The sequence below is a fragment of the Fukomys damarensis genome, unplaced genomic scaffold (assembly GCF_012274545.1).
Source record: "Fukomys damarensis isolate Sample0158 unplaced genomic scaffold, DMR_v1.0_HiC HiC_scaffold_12, whole genome shotgun sequence".
Classification (NCBI taxonomy): domain Eukaryota; kingdom Metazoa; phylum Chordata; class Mammalia; order Rodentia; family Bathyergidae; genus Fukomys; species Fukomys damarensis.
In genome coordinates, this window is record NW_022900924.1 from 3,397,801 (window position 1) to 3,418,875 (window position 21,075).

The following is a 21,075-nucleotide window of genomic DNA, read 5'->3' on the forward strand; positions in this document are numbered from 1 at the left end:
CTGCAGTAAATTTAGAATAGCCAGATAAGGACCAACTTTAGCATCTCAAAGGGGAAGAATTTAAGGTCTTTTCCCACACCAGAATGTCTGCATTTTCTGTTGCCCTCAGCAGAATGTTATCTTGCCTCAGGAATGCCGTGTGATTGCTTTTCACATAGCCAGGAAGTCATATTTCCATGTTCCTCAGGCAGGTTAACCTAGGGCCTGGGGACTGCAGGGTCACTCACCAACCTATATATATCATGGCTGGTCCCCAACACTTACTGAGTCCACCTGTCTGCTTGTCTGCTCCTTTAGCTGCCAAGGCTGCCTCTTCTCCACCACAGGTGCTGGGGACCAGGGCATCGCAGACCACCTGGGAGGATGGCATATAGAGGACCCACCATAAATGTCCCAGAGACCCCAAGAACAGAGCAGGGACACCCCCTCGCAAGTCTAACCAGTGTAGGAGAGTGACTCAAACACAGGCCAGGTACAAACATTTATCATACACTTCTTTGTTGGGTGATGTGTTAATCATTTTTCTGTTATTAGAACAAATACCTGAGATAATCAACTTTTAAAGAGAAAAGGCTTGTCTGCCAGGTTTAGAGGTTTCAATCCTTGACCCCTTGGCCCCATTGCTTGGGGCCTGTGGTAAGGCAGCACATCATGCTGAGAGCATAGGACAGAGCAAACCCGCCCTTCTCCTATTGCCAGGATGTGAAAGAGAAAGAGGAAGAGATCAGGGCCCCACAATCCCCTTCAAAGGCAAGCCCCTAATGACTCAAAGACCTCCCACTGTACCCCACCTCTTAAAGATTCCACCACCTCCCAGTAAGGCCAGGCTGGGAACCGGGCTTCTGACACATGGGTCTTAGGGGACACTCAGGATCCAAACCATAGCAGGTAACCAAGAGGAGAAAGGCTAACTACTCAAACTTCAGTCTCCAGCCTCCCAAGCCCCTTTGAAAGCTGTTCCTCTGGCGTCCCTCCCGCCAGCAGTGGCTTTCCGCCCATCCCTTACCCAGGAACCCCCAGGCTCACCGGGGTCCCTTGGCCCCACGTGGCCCACCTACCTGGGTGACAAGCAGATGCTGTTCTCAGAGGATGCTGTTGGCACCCGTGCCAGGCCTCAGGCCCCAATGTCTGACGAGACATCACTGAAGAGCGGGGCCGGAAAGGACCCCGCCTCCTTGGCTCCCGTCACCAGGCTGCCCTGAAGCTGCCGACCTTCTGCATCCAGGGCCAGTGTGAACCTGCGCTGCAGTGTCTACCTCAGCGTAGCCTCGGCCTTGAGGAAGGGGAGGCAGACGTTATCTTTGGCTCAGATTGAGCCACAATTTGGAAAGTGGAGTGGATGAGCCAGGTCCCGCTGAGATGGATAAAGTGGACTCCAGAACCTAGTGGAAGTGATCATCTTTGGGTGGCCTGTGCGCAGAACTGGACGGCTCCCAGGCCTGGCGCAGAGGCCAGGAAGGCATTGTGACCAAACTCAGCAAAGCCTGGGTACCAGGTCCCCTGCTTAAAACAGCGGAGCGTTATGAGAACAGGACAAAAGGACAAACACTGCCAACTCCATCGTATGAAATGTCCAGAATAAGGAAACCCACAGAGACAGAAAGCAAATGGCCAGAGAGTACAAGAAACAGAACGGGAGTGATTACCAGCGGGCATGAGGTTCTCTTTGGGCTGATGGAAGTGTCTTGGAGCTACATGAAGGCAGCGGCTCCAAACACTGTAGGGCCGGGGATTTGGCTCAGTGGTTCTGCTGCCTGCTTCACATGTGCAAGGTCCCGAGTTCAATCCCTGGTACTAAAAAAAACCAAAACAAACGACAAAAAAACATCATAGGGCTGGAGGTGTAGGTCAGTGGTAGAGCACTTGCCTAGAACGTATGAGTTCCTGGATTCTACCTTTGGCATCACGGAAACGACAAAAATCATTGTAAATGTACCAAATACCCCTGAATCGTACACTTTATTATAGATAGGAATAAAAGAAACGACAAAAACATCATAGGGCTGGAGGTGTAGGTCAGTGGTAGAGCACTTGCCTAGAACGTATGAGTTCCTGGATTCTACCTTTGGCATCACGGAAACGACAAAAATCATTGTAAATGTACCAAATACCCCTGAATCGTACACTTTATTATAGATAATTTTATGATAGAGGAATTCTGCCTTGATTTTATTTATTTTTATTTTTTGGTTCCAGGGAATTGAACTCAGGACCTTGCACTCGCCAGGCAGATGTGGTGCCACTGAGCTAAATCCTCGGCCCTCAGCCTTGATTTTACAATATTAAGGGCCAGGGATTTAGCTCAGTGGTTCCACCGACTGCCTCGCAAGCACAAGGACCCGAGTTTGATCCCCGGTACAAAAATAAATTAAATAAATAAAATATTAATAAAAAATTCATAATATATTGACACCAACAAAGAAAAGGCCTGAATGTTAGCAGCAGTGACATCATCGATAACTCTTACATTGTTTTTTGCTTATATACATTTCCGAAATTTTCCACAATGAACACAATTGCCTTCATACAGATGGTTCCATAAACAAAATTAAAAGATTTATGGAGGGGGCTGGGGATTTAGCTCAGTGGCTCTGCTGCCTGCCTTGTAAGTGCAAGGTCCCAAGTTCGATTTCCCAGTACCAAAAAAAATAAATAAATAAAGATTTATGGAGTATCTACTGTACTCTGGGCTCCAGACGAACAAAAATAATACTTTCTGAGCTTGGGGCTTCCCTTGACAATCTCAGGACACCTTCAATCCCTCAGGAGGCCAGGTAAGGTAAATAAGGCTTCACAGGTAAAGTCACTTAGACCATAGAGCAAGTCAGTGGTGAAGCCAGGATTTGAACTCAGCCTTGTATCTCCAAAGCCTTGCTCTGAACTACGCTTTTAAGCTCCAGTGGCTCCATCCTCCATTGTGCCTGGACCCAGGCCCAGCTGCCAGGAGTGTTCAGTGAGAACAAACAAGCACACATTGCAAGATCTACACATGTGAAGCAGTTTTTCTTACTGCCTTTACCGGACACTGGGCCTTCCAGAGCCAGTCTCGCTGTTCCAAGAACAGCCCGAGCTCATGCACACCTGTCGTCCTTTCTAAGCTATACGCTTGGCCTAGGTCTTCTTGCCACACTCCAGCCACCCTGCTCCCACCAGCCCGTAAGCCTCTTCCTCTAGGACGCCTGCCCTGCTTGCAGGCAAAGGACACAGTGAAAGGAGCTCCTCTGGGCTCTGAAGGCAGGGAGGGTCTGAGGAAGAAGGTGCCTGGGGTGTGGTTTGCCTGCAGGTAGAGCCCTACACTTAGAGCTCTAAACTAAACTCCTTGCTGATCATTTCAGAAATACAGATTTTTAAAAAGTTTACCAGGCATGGTGCATGCTCCAGGAATCCCAGCGACCCGGGAGGCTGAGGCAGGATGATTACAGATTCTAGCCTAGCATTAGCAACTTAGTAAGATTCTGTCTCAAGATAAAAAATAAAAAGGGGCCTTCATGGGAAGGCCCCAATTTCAACTGCCAGTACCACCTCTCTCTCTCTCTCTCTCTGCCTCTCTCTCTCTCTCACACACACACACACACACACACACACACAAATAAAGAGTCAGGCACGGTGATGCACAACTCTATTCCCAGCGTTCAAAAGGCTGAGCCAGGAGGATTGCTTCAAGTCTGAAGCCAGCCTGGACTACACAGTGAGCTCAAGGCCGGCCTGAACTACACAGTGAGATCCCGTCTCAAGAATAAATAAATTAATTAATTTAATTAAACAACTGATAGTCTGGGAACCTATCTCAGTGATAGAGCTCTTGCCTACCATGTGCAAAGCCCTGGGTTACATCCCTAGCACTGGAAAACAAAAATTAGCTTTTCACCTTAACTACAAAGTGACACGCAGGGCCAGGGATACAGCTCAGTAGCACCGCGCCTGCCTGGCAAGTGCAAGGTCCTGAGTTCGAGCCACAGTACTGTAAAAGAAAAGAAAAAAAGTGGTATGTGCTTGTGATTTTTTTAAAAAAAAAAAAAGTTCAAACAGGACAAAAACTCCTTAATTTCCACCTTGCAGGGACCTCCCTGGGCTAGGTGGCCACCCCTCTAGGGTAACTGAGGAAGCAGCCCGAGGCTGATGCTGGAGACTCCAGAACTGGGCGTACCAGGCCCAAATCTCCACTCGCTGACCACTGGCCTTGGACTTTTAAGTTTTTAATGTTTTCCTGTGCTAGGGATTGAACATACACTAAGCAAGCACACACTACCGCTGATCTATATTCCCAGCAACCTTGTGCCGGCGTATCGGCCTCTCTGAGCCACTATAAAGTGGGGAGCGTAACAGGGCCTCTCCACAGAGAGGGAGAGGCTCCCTTTGCAGTGGCTGGGCTGATTCAAGGCTGCAGTGCGTGCAGGTACAATGCTTGGCATAGGACTAGCGTAGAAGACCTGCTCAGTGGATGGTAGTTGTTGTTACTGATGCTTTGAGACTATTCCACCGCCACCTCTAGAAGAGGCTCGGGGCGCCCAAGCTCCATAACGCCTGTCCAACTGCATCAATCAATAATGCTCATAGGTACGGGAGCAGGAGCCGGCCAGGCCTTGTACTCAGCAGTCTCCCAGGTCTGCACAACAGTATGGGGCTCTGGTCTGCCTAGCGCTCACCTTCACATCCAAGGCCTGCCGGAGCTGACAGTAGCCAAGCCCATGGCAGGACTGCGGGTTCCCCAGGTACTGCACCACAGAGGCACTTCCTCTGTGACCTTCCCAAGCTGCTGGCAGCTGTAAATCTCCTGGCAGGGACTGTAGAGGCTCAGCCTGGTAGTTCAGGCAGGCTGACTCCCTCATCCTCCTTCTGGCTCTGAAGAATTTGGCTCCTCTCTGAGATCAGGACAGGACACACAGGACCAGACAAAGCAGCAAGCTTGTCCTTACCCCAAGGCCATCTGGTGGGACTGGGCTCACCGTTCATTTCACCTGGTTCCTTCCTTTCTGGACCTTGCTTTCCCATCTGAGAAACAAGGGGCTTAAGTCTAGATCTTTCTGAAGATTCTGATGAGAGTCACAGTCATTACCTCTAAAAATGCTTACACACACAGACACACACACACACACACACACACACACACACACCCCACGACCCCACAATCTTACCAGCCGCTTCCTCTACCAGATCTGTTATGAATCTCCCAGGTTACGAACTTTCACATTCCAAGGGCTACAGTTTTTTCATTTCTGCTTTCTGCTTATTTGAGAGTTTTTGGTGCCATGGATCCAATCCAGAGCCTTCTCTCTGCTAAGCATATACTCTCGCTCTGACTGAGCTATATCCCTAGACCCAAAGAGCTACTGTTATTTGGAAAAACACGTTGCAGAACAGGATGTATACTGCAATCTTTTAAAAACATAAGTATTCCCAAAAATTTTTTTAAATTTAAAAACCCAGGCATGGCAGTGCACACCTGTAACCCCAGCACTTGGGAGGCTGAGGCAGGAGGCCAGAGGATTCAAAACCAGCTCAGGGGCTGGGGATTTACCGCAGTGGTTCCACTGCCTGCCTTGCAAGTGCAAGGTCCTGAGTTTGATCCCTGGTGCCAAAACACAAAAACAAAAACAAAACCAGCTAGGGCTACATAGTCAGTTTAAGGTCAGCCTAAATCGCATAACAAGACTCTGTCTCAACAAAACAAAACAAAGCAAAACAAAATATAAGTACTAACATACACTTTTAAATGCAAAGAAAAATCTGAATGAATCTATAATAATTGACTTCAGAGCTTCTCTCTAGAGAGTGGGATCGCAAAGCCTTCTACAGTGTACCCCTAGACGTTATTTTTTTAATAGGTGTGTGTGTTGCTTTTATGAATTCTTTTCCCTTTCAAACACCATCCTATTAGGGCCCGGGACTTAGCTCAGCAGTGCCGATGCTGCCTCAAAAGGGCAAGGACCTGAATTCTATCCCAGGTACCAATAAATACGTAAATGAAAATAAACACCATCCTATAATGTTATCAACAACGATCTCAAATTCTGCAGCCCATTTATCCTTTGTTGAGTGAAGCGATTCGACCATGGACCCAAAATAGTAAGGAGGCTCAGGGCTCTGATCCATCCACAGGACTGGTCATATTTAGCCCTGTGTCTCCACGGATAGGGTAGTTACCTGTCTAGGCCTCAGTTTGTCTTCTTAGAGGGGATTAGGGGTAGTGCCTATACTGCAAAGGGCTTCTTACTTTAATAAGAAGGAAATAATAACAATATTTTGTTCCCTACCAGTATAGGGGATCAAACGCAGGACCTTGCACTTGCAAGGCAGGCACCACTAAGCTAAATCCCCAGCCCAATAATTTTTGTTATTTTAAAAGAACAGCCTTGACTATAACCTCAGCACTCAGGAGGCTGAGGCAGGCGGATCACTGTGAGTTTGAGACCAACCTGGGCTACATAGTGAGTTCAAAGCCATCCTGAACTCGATAGTGAGACCATCTCAAAAAACCTAAAAAAAAAAAGGCGGCTGGGGATGTAGCTCAGTGGCACTGCTCCTGCCTCGAAAGCACAAGGTCCTGAGTTCAATCCCTGCTACCCAAAACAAACAAACAAACCTAAAAAAAAAAGGACAGACATGAGTGAGGCAGGCTCAAGGACCTCTCCTGGTCCCCAGTGGAGGTGGTAGGTCTTGGAGCCACATACTTGCCCAAGCTAACTTCTTCCCAGATAGTGGGGCTCAGAGTGGACCCCTGGGAAGTCACCTTCAGGACCCGGAGCCCAGAGACAAAGGCAGCTCATGGGACCCGGCCTGGACTCTGGCGTTTGGCGCCTGTTCAGCAATGGGGACATAAAAAACCAGACATCACCTCATCGCTGTCTCATCCAAAGAGGAGACTTTTTTCCTGAACATCCCTGCAGAGGACAAATTCTTGCTAGTGTGTTGCGTAGGAAGCATCTGGAAGAGCAGAGTGAGGAGGCTGTGGAGTCCTCCCCTTCCTGAGGGGCAGCCTCTGTAATTACGACAGCTCTGGGACTGGCATCTCGGTAACCGTGACAACTTCAGGCACTTCTTGCCCCTGACACAGAAAGCCCCTTCCACATCTCCCCACAACCCTGTGACCCTGCAAAAGAGGTCCCGGTGTCTCCTTCTAACAAGAGGAAGCTGCTCTCCAAAGTGCAGGGGGCTTTCTTGAGGTCACCGAGCTACAGAGCCAGCTGGGAGTCAAGAGCCTGAGGTCCAAGCACAGCTCTCCTCAGACTCCACATGTGACCTTGGGCAGGTATGAGACCCATCCCGAGTGCTTCTGTGCCCCTCAGAGACGAGAAAGTCCCACTTCTGCCTCCAAGGTAGCTCTGCCATGAATTTACATGGTAGTCTTCCTTGGAAGATTCTCGACTTTCTTAAAAGATTCTGTCTGAAACCAGGACCCGGCAGCCTCAGAAAGAGAACAAAAACAATCAAAATCCCCACAGAACCAGACAATCTCCAAAAGCTATAACAGTTAGGTTCTCACAGTCCCAGATACCCATTTCTAGGGGACAATCGTGCCCCCCAGTTCAAGGTCCATATGGCTTCTCCTCCCCTGACTCCTGCCCTGAAGGACATAGCGTCAACTCACACCTTGCGGAGAGCTGGTCAGAACCCTGGCCCTATAGGCTTCTCAGGACTCTAATATTAGTCTGGCTCATCAAGGCCACAACACAGCCTGGCAGAGATGGGCCTCAGGGACACATTTACCTTACCCTGTTTTGCTTTGCTTTCCCTGTCTTTGGTTTGACCTCTAATTTGGTGGACCCCAAGGAGAGACTGACGTTTTCAGAGGAATCAAGAATGCAGATTTTAATGTTAAATTGCCCAGTTATTTAATATAGACAAATACCCCAGTCATTTGGTCATTTCCTGTGTGCTTTCAACCCTGCCCTTCTTCAGGCTGCTTAGCCTTCTGAGGGTTCACCTCTGCAAACTACATTTCCCAGGTTCCTTTGCCAGTGGGCTCTGGTGAGGTCCAGGCAACCGGAGTCACTGAAGGGTGGAAAGAGTCCTGGGTGTGTGGTGGCTGGGATTCTCCAAAGATTCATTCCCTCCATACAGCCTATCCTCTGTGGTTCTAGTTCTCTGTCTTCTATGTGGTTCTAGTTCTCTGTCTCTGTCTGTGCCCTCCATGCCATACACACACACACACACACACACACACACACACACACACACGGAGCCCATCTCCTGTTTGGCTTTCCAAATTATTCTTATTGTGATCTTCAAAGTGGCCTCTGTTTTTCTGACAAGGCCACTACTTCAAATCTTTTTTGGGGGGTGGAAGGGAGACTGGGGATGAACCTAGGGCCTTCATTACATCTCCAGCCCATTTATTTATGTATTGGTACCAGGGATTGAACTCAGGACCTTGTGCTTGCAAGGCAGGCAGCAGCACCACTGAGCTAAATCCCTGGCTCTTTTATTTTTTATTTTGAGACAAGGTCTTACTAAATTGCTTAGTTGCCCAGTGTGGGTTCAAACTTTGGATCCTTCTGCCTCAACCTCCTAGAGTGCTGAGATTATAGAAATACATTACTACAGCTGGCTTTTATTCCACATTTTTAAAAATTGTGTAAGCCGGGAGTGGTGGCACACGCCTGTAATCCCAGCACTCAGGAGGCTGAGGCAGGAGGATCGCTGTGAGTTGGAGACCAGCCTGGGCTGCATAGTGAGTTCCAGGTCAGTGTCAACTACACAGTGAGACCCTGTCTCAAATAAACAAACAAACAAAAAAATTGTGTAAACAAGACATGCTTGATAGTATTTTACTCAGGAGGCTGCTGCAGGATTTACCCCATGTGTTTGAGTCTAGCCTCAGCAACACAGAGAGATCCTGTCTAAAAAAACTGTGTAAAATGTATATCACCCGAAATGTGTTATCTTTACGAGTCTTTAAGTGCGCAGTCCAGTAGCATTAATAACCTCACAACGTTGTAGAACTGTCACTATTGTCTATTTCCAAACCAAATCTCTTTATTGTCTTTTAAGGGCAGAACTCAGCAGGTCTAGGGACCACACAGCGGGACAGCTACTTTGCAGGCAGGGTATTCTCTATTCTCACGCACCCTCTTCTCTTATCACCCCAAATCCCACAAGGTTAGTGTGGGCGGGAAGAAAGTGCCAACTTCACAGGGATGGAAACTGAGGCTCAGGCAAGCCCGAGGCTCCTGAAGAAGCAAGAAGGGGAGTCTTACACCTGGTTTCCAGCCCTCTGATCTGTACCCACCTTCTGCCCTGTTGGCACCTTCCAAACCTGTGCATGCAGCGAGGGTCACAGAGTGTGGCGAGTGGGAGCCTGGGACTGTGCTGATGGGACTGAGCACTGAGTCAGAGTAGCAACGAAAACAAAAATACCACCTACTTTCAACTCAGCTCCCTCTGTCTTCAGGGAGGGAAGCAAGAGTACGGAGCATCAAGTGGTCCGGCGTCCCTGCTTTTCATCAGGGAGTCTGATGGCAGCTTAGGGTAGTAGGAAAGCCCTGAGCCTCTATAAGTAAAACAACCAGCTGGGAACCCCAGCACCCTGGAAGGCTGAGGCAGCGGGGTTGCAAGCTCAAGCCCAGACTGCACCACTTAGCAATTTAGCAAGGCCCTGTTGAAAAATGGTAGAAAAGGGACTGGGATGTAGTGCAGTGAGGACATTGGTTCAACCCCAAGTAGTGGGCAAATGAACAAAAAACAAACAAACAAAAACACCCAGCTACCATTAGGGAAGGGTTCCTACACTCCCAGGCAGGTTTGAACACTGTCTCTTAATCCTCAGAGAGCACAGAGGCCCTTCATGGAGGCAGAGCCGCCTGGAGGGGTGCAGCTGGGACTCAGGCCCACAGAGGCCTTGCTGCCTGGCCCTCCCCTCCCCGCAAGCCCTTCCCTGAGCCCACTCGGTCCGTCCCTGTGCCTTTGCACAGGCTGCCTCCCCACACCGGGCTGCCTCTGGGCGGGGTGAGGAAGCCGATGTCGGACTGAGCCAAAGGAAGGCCCCCCGCAGCCTGCCACGGCACTGTACCAGGGCAGCCTGCCAGGGCTGTGGGCTAGAACCTAGCCTCTGTCACAGCCAGTGGGGCACGGCCAAGCAGGCAGCCTGCCAGCAGTGGAGGCCGCTAGGAAGGCCAGCAGCAGGGGGAGGAGGATCTGCAGGGAGGGGGGGTAATCTTGTCATCACTGTGACAAAATACCTGACACACAACGTAAAAGAGGTTATTATTTATTTGAACTCATGGTTTCAGTCCATGGTCGGCTGGTTCCATCGGTGTAGGTCTGAGGTCAGACAAAATGTCACGGCAAAAGGGTGTGATGGAGAAACTCCGCTCACCTTATGGAAGCAGGAAATCAGAGAGCAAGGGAAAGAATCAGAGGGAGGGGCCAGGGACAAGATGTAGTCCCCAAGGTCGCAGCCTAAGAATCCTCTCCCTTCAGCTGGACTTTCCCTCCTGTTTCCCTCATCTCCCAGTAATGCCATCAAACCATGAACTCATCCATGGATTGATCCAGGGGTGAAGTTAGGGCTTCACGACCCGGTCACCTTCCTGAGGCCGCACCTCTGAACACACGAGACTTTGGAGGGCATGGAGATCTAAGACCCTAACAGTGGAGAGCTCAAATTTGGGGAGACAGAGGCCTCTGGTGGCCGTTCCAAGCCCTGAGCAGCCCTGAGGTGATGGGGTGCAGGTGATGGTTGGACCCCGACCCTGAGTGACACACGTGGGGCTTGTCTGAGGATGAAAAAAACCTGCTCGGAAAGATTGCTGCAACTCAGGTCATCCTGGTTGCCTCTTGGAGAGGAGCTGGGTAGCGGGGGATGGAAGAGGAAGCACTTTATGCTATCTAGCCTTTGTCTGAAGGCTTCTGCATTTTTAAATCATTTATAACACAAACCCTAGGACAGGGGCACAGCTCAGTGGTAGAGGGTTTATTTCCTTCCCAGCACCACACATAAAAAATAATTAGACCCTGGTGTGTTAAGTAATTGCTGCCGGTATCTTGAGGAAGCCACACAATCTCACTCAGCCTCTCTTTCTCAAGGCTGTGAAACAGGGTCAATCGTAGCACTTACTGCATAGTATAAGGTGAAAGCACGAGTATGAAATGCTTAGCACGATGCCTGACACATAATAAAGCTTCTACAATGACAATGCCATTATCGTTATCATAATCAGCCAGGCAATAGGAACATCTCCTCCCCTCGGTCTCCTGCCACCTTCTAGGATCTCGTCCTCCAAGTGGAGGCCACTCCAGCAGTCGCCAGCACTGCCACCACCAGCTCTGTGACTTGGGAAAATCACGTCACCTGTCTGTGCTCTGGTTTCTTCCTCTGTGAGGCAGACATATTCGAATTTTCCAGGCTGGGGCTTTAGCTCAGTGGTGCCGCTGCCTGCCTCACAAGAGCAAGGTCCTGAGTTTGATCCCTGGTACCAAAAAAAGGAAAAAAACCAAACAAACAAAAAAAAGAATTTTCCCACGGCTCCTAAGGTCATTGACAATCCAGACTGGGACATTCAAAGCCTCCCCAAGACCTACTTGTAAAACAGCTTCTGCCAGGCATGGGGTGCCCCAGGGAAGGGGCACTAGGAGGGCTCACAGTCTGGCAGAGGAAGAGGCAGACGCGCTAAGAGTTGTTTACAACAAGTCCAGTCGGGGGGAGACCGTGCTGAGCGGCTCGGGGGTGGGAATCAAGGCAGACTCCCTGGTGGTGATTAGCAGTGGGCCAGTCAGAGGAGAAAGGAGTCAGGAAGGGGCAGGGGAATCAGCAAGAGCAAAGTCCAGAGGTATGAGATTTGGCACTTATCCCAGAATGGGCAGCTGGGAGGCTGACGCTGAGGAAAGACTTTGTTCATGGACTCCAGGGGACTGCCTGGTTTCAGACCCCATTTCTACCACGCACCAGCTGTGTAGCCTGAGGCAAGGTACTTAATCTCTCTGTCAAATGAGGTGAACAGCACTTACTTTGCTTACTGTACAATAGTGTTGTGACCATCAAGCACGTTAAAACACAGAAGTACTTAGGACTGCCTTCCGTAGGTGCACAGTGACCGTAAGGAGAAAAGGCTGACTAAATATTTGAACAAATGACCAAACAGCCCATCAAGCCCTCGACAGTCCTGTGCCCTCCTTACAGATCCCTCCCCTCCTCTGCCCACCCAGCTAAACTCAGGCAGATCACCTGGAGGCACCATCCCACACGGTACCCGACCACCACCCTGGCCATCTAACACCCACCCATGGTGCCTCCTCCACCTTCCACTTCTGCAGGGCATGGGCATAGGAACCAGGCTTGGGAGATGCTGGCCCAGGCCTCAGAGAGGAGGAGGCCCCCACTGTCACCTTCCAGAGCTGAGCCCAGTGCAGGGATTGCCCTCCAGTCACTCAGGTCCAACTCTTCCTGTTTTAGGGATGAGGAGACGGAGGCTCCAGGATCGGAGGCCCTACCGTGGGGGAGGCAGGAGTCCTGCCCAAGGCGATGGGACTCCAGAGCTGGGCTCCTCCACCATCCCGTCACTCACCCAGTCCTACCTCTCTCCTGCTGCCTGGCACACACAAAAAAGTCCGTTCTGAGAACAAAGACTTACGAGGAGGGGGAGGTGAAGAGATAACAAAAACAGGCATCAGTGATGACACCGTCCAGATCACTCACACTCTACAATGGGGAAACTGAGGCCCAGAGAGGCCTGTTGGGCCACTTCAGGTCACACAGCCCAATGAGGCAAGGCTGGAATGGAAGCTGTCCTGACCGCACAGTCTGTCTGACGCCCCGAGTGCCCGTTGGAAGGCAAAGGTAGGGCCCGATCCAACCTGCCTGCTTGCAAGCAGGGCTCCAGACAAGAACAGTCCAGGAGGAGCAGTGTGCAGGCAGCTTTGCTGGAGGGAGCCCGGAGGGAGCCATAAATCAGGCACGGGCTACTGGTCCCCATCCTCTGCACCCCACAGCGTGAGATGCCGCACAGGCCGTGGTGGCCCTGGCTGGGTCCCCCGCCAGCTGCAGCTCTGCAGAGGGAGGGACGTGGAGGAGATGCTGAGTTGGGCTTTGCCGGCTTCAGCCGCAGTGAGAGCTGAAGCCCAGAAACGGCTGGCGGGGTTGGCCTGGTGACCTTCCTCCGCAGCTGAGTGAAGGAAAAGCAGAGGAAGCCTTCAGCCCTGCCTAGTCCCATGGGCCATGCCTTCTGCAGCTGGGCCTGGAGAAAGGGCACGGAGCAGGGGTTGCAACTTCACTGAGCTGCTTCTAGCCCTTGGGGCAGGTCTAAGCAGGGCAGGTGGGAGGGGATGTCCAGGCCCTGCCACAGGGAAGTGGACAGCCTGGGGCAGGAGCGGGGTGAGGTGGCCCCTGCGTAATTTGTGATAAGGTCATTAAGTCGAGGTGACGAAGGGCCCTGAGAGATGATCATATTAATGACAACAGTTGAGAACGGTTCTCATGTACAAAGCGTAGGCACTGTCTCCGGCCACTGTGAGCCTCAGCACAGCCCTACGGGGAGGCCGTTTAGTCTCCATTTCACAGATGAGGTAACTGAGGCCCAGGTGAGGCCTTGACAGCCTGTATACTTGGTCCAGGGTAAGGGGTCTCCATCCCTTCTCCCGGGCTCTGAGCTGAAGGGAAGTGGGGATACTGCTGTGGGCCCTGCTCTATTCCCTGTGAAGTCCCTTGAATGAAATCTGCACTCAGGACACAAGCACCAGCCCCTCAGGGGCAGACAGGAGGAACATCCCAACCCTTCCGTCTTCCCTATTTCCAACTCTGTATCTCTATCTGGCAAAGCCCAGGGTCTGACCGAGTTTCGGTGTCCCAAGAGGTAGCCTTGTAATTGCAGCTCCTTGGGAGGCTGACGCGGGAGGATCTGAAGTCTGAGGCAAGCATGGACGATTTAGTGAGACCCTGTCTCAAAGGAAACAAGAAAAGGCTGGGGATGTAGCTCAGTGGCAGAGTATTTCCCCAGCATGCACAAGGCCCTGTTTCATACCCAGAAAGAGGGAGAGGGAGAAGTGGTGATGGTGGTGAAAGCTTGGAAAATCATTCCCATTTCACAGGCAAGAAAACTGAGCCTTAGGCAGATTTATATACTTGGCTGGTAGACCCCAGCCAGCCCAGGCTCCTTCCTCTCCTCCTGGACTCTATCAGTCCTTTTGTGGGGAGGGTGGGTCTGGCTGCCGAGACTAAACCACATAGCAGTAGCTAACACTCAGGGTGCAGTTATGATGTGCCAGGCATGTAGCATCTCAACCAATCCAATAACTTTTTAGCTTTTGGGGGCAACAGCTTTATTGAGATATTTCACATATCATACAATTTAACCATTTAAAATGTGCAATTTCATGGTTTTCTGCATGTTCACAGAATTATGCAATCATCACTACAATGAATTTTAGAACATTTTCATCACCCTCAAAAGAAACCTCATACCACCCCCTTCTGGAACTCAAACTAAGGATCTTGCGCTTGGGAGGCAGGTGCAGCACCGCTGAGCTAAATCCCCAGCCCAAAGCCTCATGCTCTTTTTCTATCAACCTCCATTCCCCTCATCCCCTAAGCTCTAGATAACCATGCCACTACTTCTTCCTGTTTTATTCTGATTATTTCATAATATATAGGATACCATAACCAAGCTTTTTTTTTTGTTTGTTTTTTGTTTTTTTTTTTTTGCAGTACAGGGATCCAACTCAGGACCTTGTGCTTGCAAGGCAGGGCAGTGCCACCAAGCTAAATTAAATCCCTGGCCCAACCAATAATGAGATAGCAGTAATAAGGTTTTGACAGGTAAAATCCTTCCTTACCTGGGGACTTTGTGAAGCAACAATGAGGGTTCAAATCAAGGCCTGTCCTTCACCATTAACTCCACGAGTTACTACATTTTAGAGCAAGACGCCCCTGGCCCGCTCCCCATTTCCTCCCACGTGAGCTTGGGGCCCAGTCCTGAATTTTCCCATCATACCTAGAGGTTGTCAGGAGAACTCCAGGCCCAGGGAGCCCACTCAGTTCTCTCACGACCCCTGCTCCATAACTCCCAGGTGCAGCCCTGCCAACGCCTCTGGAAAGCCCTCCCTGGTCACTTGCCTTTCTTGGTACTCACTGCCCCTAGATAGGAAGATTGGGCAGGCGCACACACGCACACACCTGCCATGCTGGTCGGAAAACAAGGCCCCGGGGGAGTGTCTGGGGTAACCCAGTGAAGCCAGGCAGAGTGGGGTCCAAGGCCAGATCCCCAACTCCCACACCAGGCGCTCGCCCATTGGCCCATTTCAAATGGGAGCCTCTCTGGCTCCAAAGAAGAGGAAAGAGCCCTGTGCGTGAGTTTGGGAGCCTAGATTGAGTCCTGGCTCCAGAGCAGGCCAAAACACAACCAGGCTACAAAAGGCCCTCATCTCCTCCATGCCTGCCCCATCCTGGGAAATGGTGTCATCAAGGGAAGGAAACAGGCTCAACAGGGCTGATGGCCTGCCCAAGGCCACAGGCATGGAGCCAAGACCCATCTGCTGACTTATGTGTCCTCCCTCATATAATGGGCCAGGAGCCCCAGTCTGAGGCTCCCACAAATCCCTGGACTTGTCCCTTTATCAGCTCTTATAAAGTAGGCCTCCTACTTCTTGGGGTCCCCATCTTCATGGCTGTATCCCCAGGGCAAGGCTGGGTCTGAAACAGGTCTCAGGAAATGTCTGAACAGATGACAGAAGGGGAGGAAGGGCGAAACAGAGTCTGGGGCCAGTTCTTTGGACTCCTCAATCAGAATTTTTTTTGACAATTTGAGATCTTATGTTTTTGGAGAATCACCCACACAACTGTACAAAGTTTTAGGGGCTCCCGATCCCTTGCAACTCACCTACAGGCCCCCAGAAGTCAGGTCTTTGTATGCTGGTCACTGGTCCAGAGCCCTGTATCCTGCCACAGACCTTGTTCTGGGGACACAGCTGATGAGAATGCACTTCATGACGCCTGCAGCACAGGCTAACAGATAACGCACTCTTGTCTGGTACTCCGGTGATCTCACTGTAAACTCCGGGAGGCCACAGTGAGCTGCAGCCCCCTTCACCATGCCAGTGCTTCCTCTATCCCCTTCCCAGAGCTTCTGCCAGCTGGGGATGTGCTAGAAAGCCCGTTAGTGCCGTCTCCCACCAGGCAGGGAGCAGCAGCAGCAGCAGCCAGAGGTGGGGGCTGCCTGAGATCCAAATCTGGATTGTCCGCGGACTCCACAGGACCCTGCCTTTCCTTCCTCTGTTCAATAAAAGAAAAAAAATGTTTAGAGGATAGTTTGCTGAATCTGAGGTTGTCTCTTCATCTGCAGTCATAAAATATTCAAGAGAACTGGGTGTGGTGGCGCATTCCTGTAAACCTAACCCTCTGAAAGGTTGAGACAGGAGGATCACAAGTTTGAGCCCAGGGCAGATGGCAAGTGGTGAGATCTGGTGTCCAGATGTTGGAATACAGCAACATGAAGAAGACAGGAAGGAGGGAAGTGGGTCTCTGGGACCTAGCAAGGCTCTGAAGCAAGAATTGAAGCCCATGGGGAGAGTGAGGAGGCAGCAAGTGGTGCTTTCTCCCCGAGCCCTGCCTCACTGCGTGGGAACACAGATCTGAGCCTGCAGACACACTGTGAGTGCTGGTGACCCCGGAAACACATCAGTGGATGCAGCAAACTGCAGTGGCTGGTTGTATTTGATACAAGCTTGAGCCCAGCCTGGGAAACTTAGGGACTTGGCAAAATCCTGTCTCAGAAATTTTAAAGAAGGGCTTTAAAAAATATAGTCCAGTACACAGGTCCTGAGTTTAATCTCCCATAACACACACACACACACACACACACACACACACACACACACACCAGAAGGGACACTAGCAATTGAAATTGTCTAGTTTCTACACTTTATTTGTGGGGAAACTTAGGCCCAGAGATAAAGGAAGTTTGGACAAAGCATGTCTAAGTCACAGATAATTAGGATCACACACAGTCCTCAAACCCAGGTCTCCTAATGTATGTCAGACAACGCCAGCCGTGGAAGGAATGCCTAGGCCCTTTCAGTCAAGCCTCTCGTTTCTCAGGAGAAACTAAGGCTCAGAGAACTGAGCACCATTGCCAAACCCAAATGTATCAGAGCGTCTTGAGGTCTGAGATGACCTCTCTTACCTCATCTTTTGCAAATGATAGAAATAATAAAATGGAAGCAAAGTATACGGTATAGGATGTCTGTCAGGAGTATCAATGATCCACAGAACGCCCCCAGCACTCAGTGGGAGCATAATCCACGGTCAAGCCTCTGTCATTTCCTCTCTGCGTCACATTCCAGGTCGTGTTTCTCGGAACAGTAAGACTGGGGACCACGCTTCAGCCACACGTTGGCAGGTGACTAGACTGATTGCTATTCACTGACTCTGGGCCTCAAATGCCATCAGTAAATCGGGGATGACATTACTGGTACCTACCAGACAGGGACGTGGTGAGGTCAGAATAACACATGTGATGGGCTTCACCTCCTTGAACTGCAGCTGAGAACACTGAACCACACCAATGCCCTGTCCTGGGGTCACAACTGATATGAATGCGTTTCATAAAGCCTGAAGCACATAGTAAGTGCTCAAAAAACGAGCCACTCCCGTTACCTGTTCCCTCCTCAGTATGCCCATCTATCACCATACCCAATTACAGGTCACCTGGTCCACCAGGAAGTGGCTGGTCCTCACTTAAAGCATTTCCTAGCAAGGGAAGGCACTCCCAGTGTTCTAGGCAAGGACACCAGCCTGCCTAAGCAGCTCTTGATTCACTGGTGCCTGCTTGAAGTTGCAGATTCTGAAAATGCTGGGGAAAAATCTGGATTTTTGCAGGTGTGGAAGTGACCTGGCAGAGTCCCATAGTTCTCCTGCAGAACCGAGGACTAGGGAGGGGGTTGCTGCCCATGGACATACAAATACAGGCCCAGGATTTATGCACAGGTGTCCACACTTACGGCACAATCTCCCAGGAAGATCCCCTTCCACGCAGCCATCACCTTCCCCAGCCTGCACTAGAGGCACAGGTGACAGGCTTCGTGGATCTACAGCCTTCAGAGAGGAGTCTGGGAATCTTCAGAACCCTGAGGGAGTGCTTGCCTCTCCAGACTGATGGGGCAGGGCTAGCTGTGACGTGGCTGTGTCCAATAACATAGGAAGGGAGCGCTGTTGCCATTGTGATTCTGGTGTTCCAAGGCAAAAGAAATGGGTTTTGTAGTTCTGGAGTCTGGGTTTTGTCCAGAAAGTAGGTTTGAGGACAAATCTTGTTTTTGTTTTGCTTTGTTTTTTTGGGGGGGAGGTTTGAAACAGGGTCTCACTATGCACTTGAGACTGACCTGGAACTCACACTGTAGCCCAGGCTGGTCTTGAACTCACAGCGATCCTCCTGCCTCAGCCTCCTGAATGCTGGGATTACAGGTGTGCGCCACCACGCCCGGCGAGGACAAATCTTGTAAGGCTCCAGTGGGACCTGGAAATTTGTGAACAGAATCAGAAGTCACAATGATAATTAAATTATCTAACATCTCTAAATGGAGATAACCTAACTTGCCTTCCCTGTGGATATACCAACATGTAGAAGAAATATACACAGGGTTGGCTACCTTGGAAGCACCAGCAGACAGTGAGTATGGGCAAAGCAACCTGCCAACCCAGGAAACAATGCTCTAAGTCTTGGCTCCTGTCTGTAGGAGCTGCAACTGCAGAATCAGAAACAAGTAGCTGTGAGCTTCAGCAAAAGCACTGAGTCAGAGCTACTGCTGACCTGTCAGGCCTGTTTCCACATCTGTTTGTTTGTTTGTTTGTTTGTTTGTTTGAGATAGGGTCTCACTGTGTAGCCCGCGTTGGCCTTGAACTCATGGCAATCCTCGGGCCTCAGACTCCCAAGTGCTGGGATTACAGGGTGTGTTACCAACTGTTTCCTCATCTGTACAACTGATGGTCTCTTGGGCCCTCTGAGCTTGGTTTTGAGTCTGCAGCCCAAGATGGCTTATAAGTAGATGGAGTACAGTTTATGAGAAGTTGTTGATGATTGGCATTTATTCATTCAATAAAGTTTGCTAATATTCTGCAATAGACCCTAGGTCAGTGAATGTCCAAACTGCAACCCAAAACCCGCTTATCGAAAAGTGCCAACACAATTAAACCTGAATACTGAGGTTTTAATTTTTAAAAATCTCAGACGTTAACATGTTTTGTCTTAAGAGAAAAACATAGGTTCACCACCACTGCCCTAGGGACACCACGCTAAGAGGGCTCTTGCCTTGTGGGGCCCCCAATCCAGTTAGGTGAACAAATGGCCTTTTAGAATACACTGTCAGGTGTAGCTCAGCGGTAGAGCCCTTGCCTAGCATGTGGGAAACCCTAGGTTCAATACCCCTCTAGGTATGCGGGGGTGGGCTTTATAGAAGGTAAAAGAGATCCGGGCAGCAAGGCAGAAGTACCAGGGAGGAGAGGGCATGGGGCAGGAGGAAGGCAGGCTCAGACTGCAGAGACCACAGCAGTCCAGGGAGAGCACTTCAGGAGGGGGCGGGCTAGCATTCCAGAGCCAGACCCAAGTTGTGAATCCTGGTTCTGTGTTTGGCACGCAATAGTTTTGGGAGCTGACGTTTGAACCCAGGAGCTCCTGCACGGTAAGCAAGTGGTCTACTACCTAGCTACACCCTAAGTCTTGTGCCCAGCTACTGATTCAGTCATTTCAGGCCCCAGGTTGCTCTTTAAGCTTCAGGGCGTTTTAGGGCCTAGATGAGATAATGTATGCACAGCAGGGCCTGGAAGGTTAGCTGGAGCCAGCCGGAACCAGACCCAGAGGCAGTTCTATAGCTTCCGGGTCAGGGGCGAAGAAGGCACGTCCCAAGGCCCCTACCACAGAGGCTGACTCAGATGCCCAAGTGGGCCTGGAAATCTGCATTGGTGACCAGCACTGGAACAGAATGCTATTCTTTAAAATTGGGGCTCGGGGGTTGGGGGAGGCGGCAGCAGCATGGCGGCCGGCACAACCCTCCTCTTCCCTGTTGCCGCTACAGCCACCACCGGAGTTGCTGGGGGGCCCTGGCCAGCCCTCCGTCCTCCCCAGCCGGAAGCTCCCCGCCCACCCCGCCCACTGTGGGCCGGGCAGTGGAGGAGGTGAAGCTGGAGTTCCCCTCGCTCCCACAGTGCAAGGACGACGGTGAGGAGTGGACCTGCCCTATGAGACAGGAGATGCAGGAAATTTTACCTGGATTGTTCTTAGGCCCTTACTCTTCTGCTCTGAAAAGCAAGCTACCTATAGTACAGAAACATGGAATAACTCGTAATTTGCAAACAAAATATTGAAGCAAATTTTATTAAACCAAATTTTCAACAACTATTTAGATATTTAGTCTTGGATATTGCAGATAATCCAGTGGAAAATATAATACGTTTTTTTCCCTATGACTAAGGAATATATTGATGGGAGCTTACAAACTGGAGGAAAAGTTCTTGTCCATGGAACTGCAGGGATCTCCGGAAGTGCTGCCCGTTATTGTACACATTATGGAAACCTCTGGGATGAAGTACAGAGATGCATTTGCTTATGTGCAAGAAAGAAGATTTTGTATTAATCCTAATGCTGGATGTGTCCATCAACTTCAGGAATATGAAGCCATCTACCTAGCAAAATTAACTATACAGATGATGTCGCCACTCCATATAGAAAGGTCCTTATCTGTTCATTCTGTTACCACCGGCAGTTTAGAGATAATACATGAAAAAGAGGATTTTGGAAACATGCAAGTGGCAACTGCACAGAATGGCTAACTCAAGAGTGACATTACACACATGAGGGTGTGCATTTCTATTGGAAAGAGAAAATACTAAAGATGATAATAATGTAAAGTGGTAAACACTTTCCTTTCAGTTACATGTTGCTTCCAGAAATGTTTCTCTGCAGCACGTTAAAAAGATGCTGGACTTCTGCAAGAGATGGCACTGATGGTTTTAATTTTTTTAAACTTTACAGTTTTATTATAAACTAAGAATTTTGGATTTGCAAAGAGTTATTATTGCAATAATGCACCTTTCATACTTGAAATTTGTATGATATAAAATTATTACTTTAAACAAAATGCAAGTTACGGGGGGTT

At 50.0% G+C, this 21,075-nt stretch overlaps 1 long non-coding RNA gene and 1 pseudogene across 1 annotated transcript in view; one reads left to right on the plus strand and one right to left on the minus strand.

Moving 5' to 3' along the window:
* LOC104848045 overlaps nucleotides 1-18,345 on the minus strand; it is a 19,720-nt gene extending 1,375 nt beyond the window's left edge. The window contains exons 1-5 of the long non-coding RNA XR_776300.2: nucleotides 18,307-18,345; nucleotides 15,810-16,201; nucleotides 1,647-1,794; nucleotides 1,059-1,273; nucleotides 265-355 (exon numbers count right to left, since the gene is read on the minus strand). This is a non-coding gene — a long non-coding RNA (uncharacterized LOC104848045). The remainder of the gene's footprint in view (nucleotides 1-264; nucleotides 356-1,058; nucleotides 1,274-1,646; nucleotides 1,795-15,809; nucleotides 16,202-18,306) is intronic.
* Nucleotides 18,346-19,852: 1,507 nt separating this feature from the next.
* LOC104848047 lies at nucleotides 19,853-20,749 on the plus strand (annotated as a pseudogene).
* The last annotated feature ends 326 nt before the right edge of the window (nucleotides 20,750-21,075 follow it).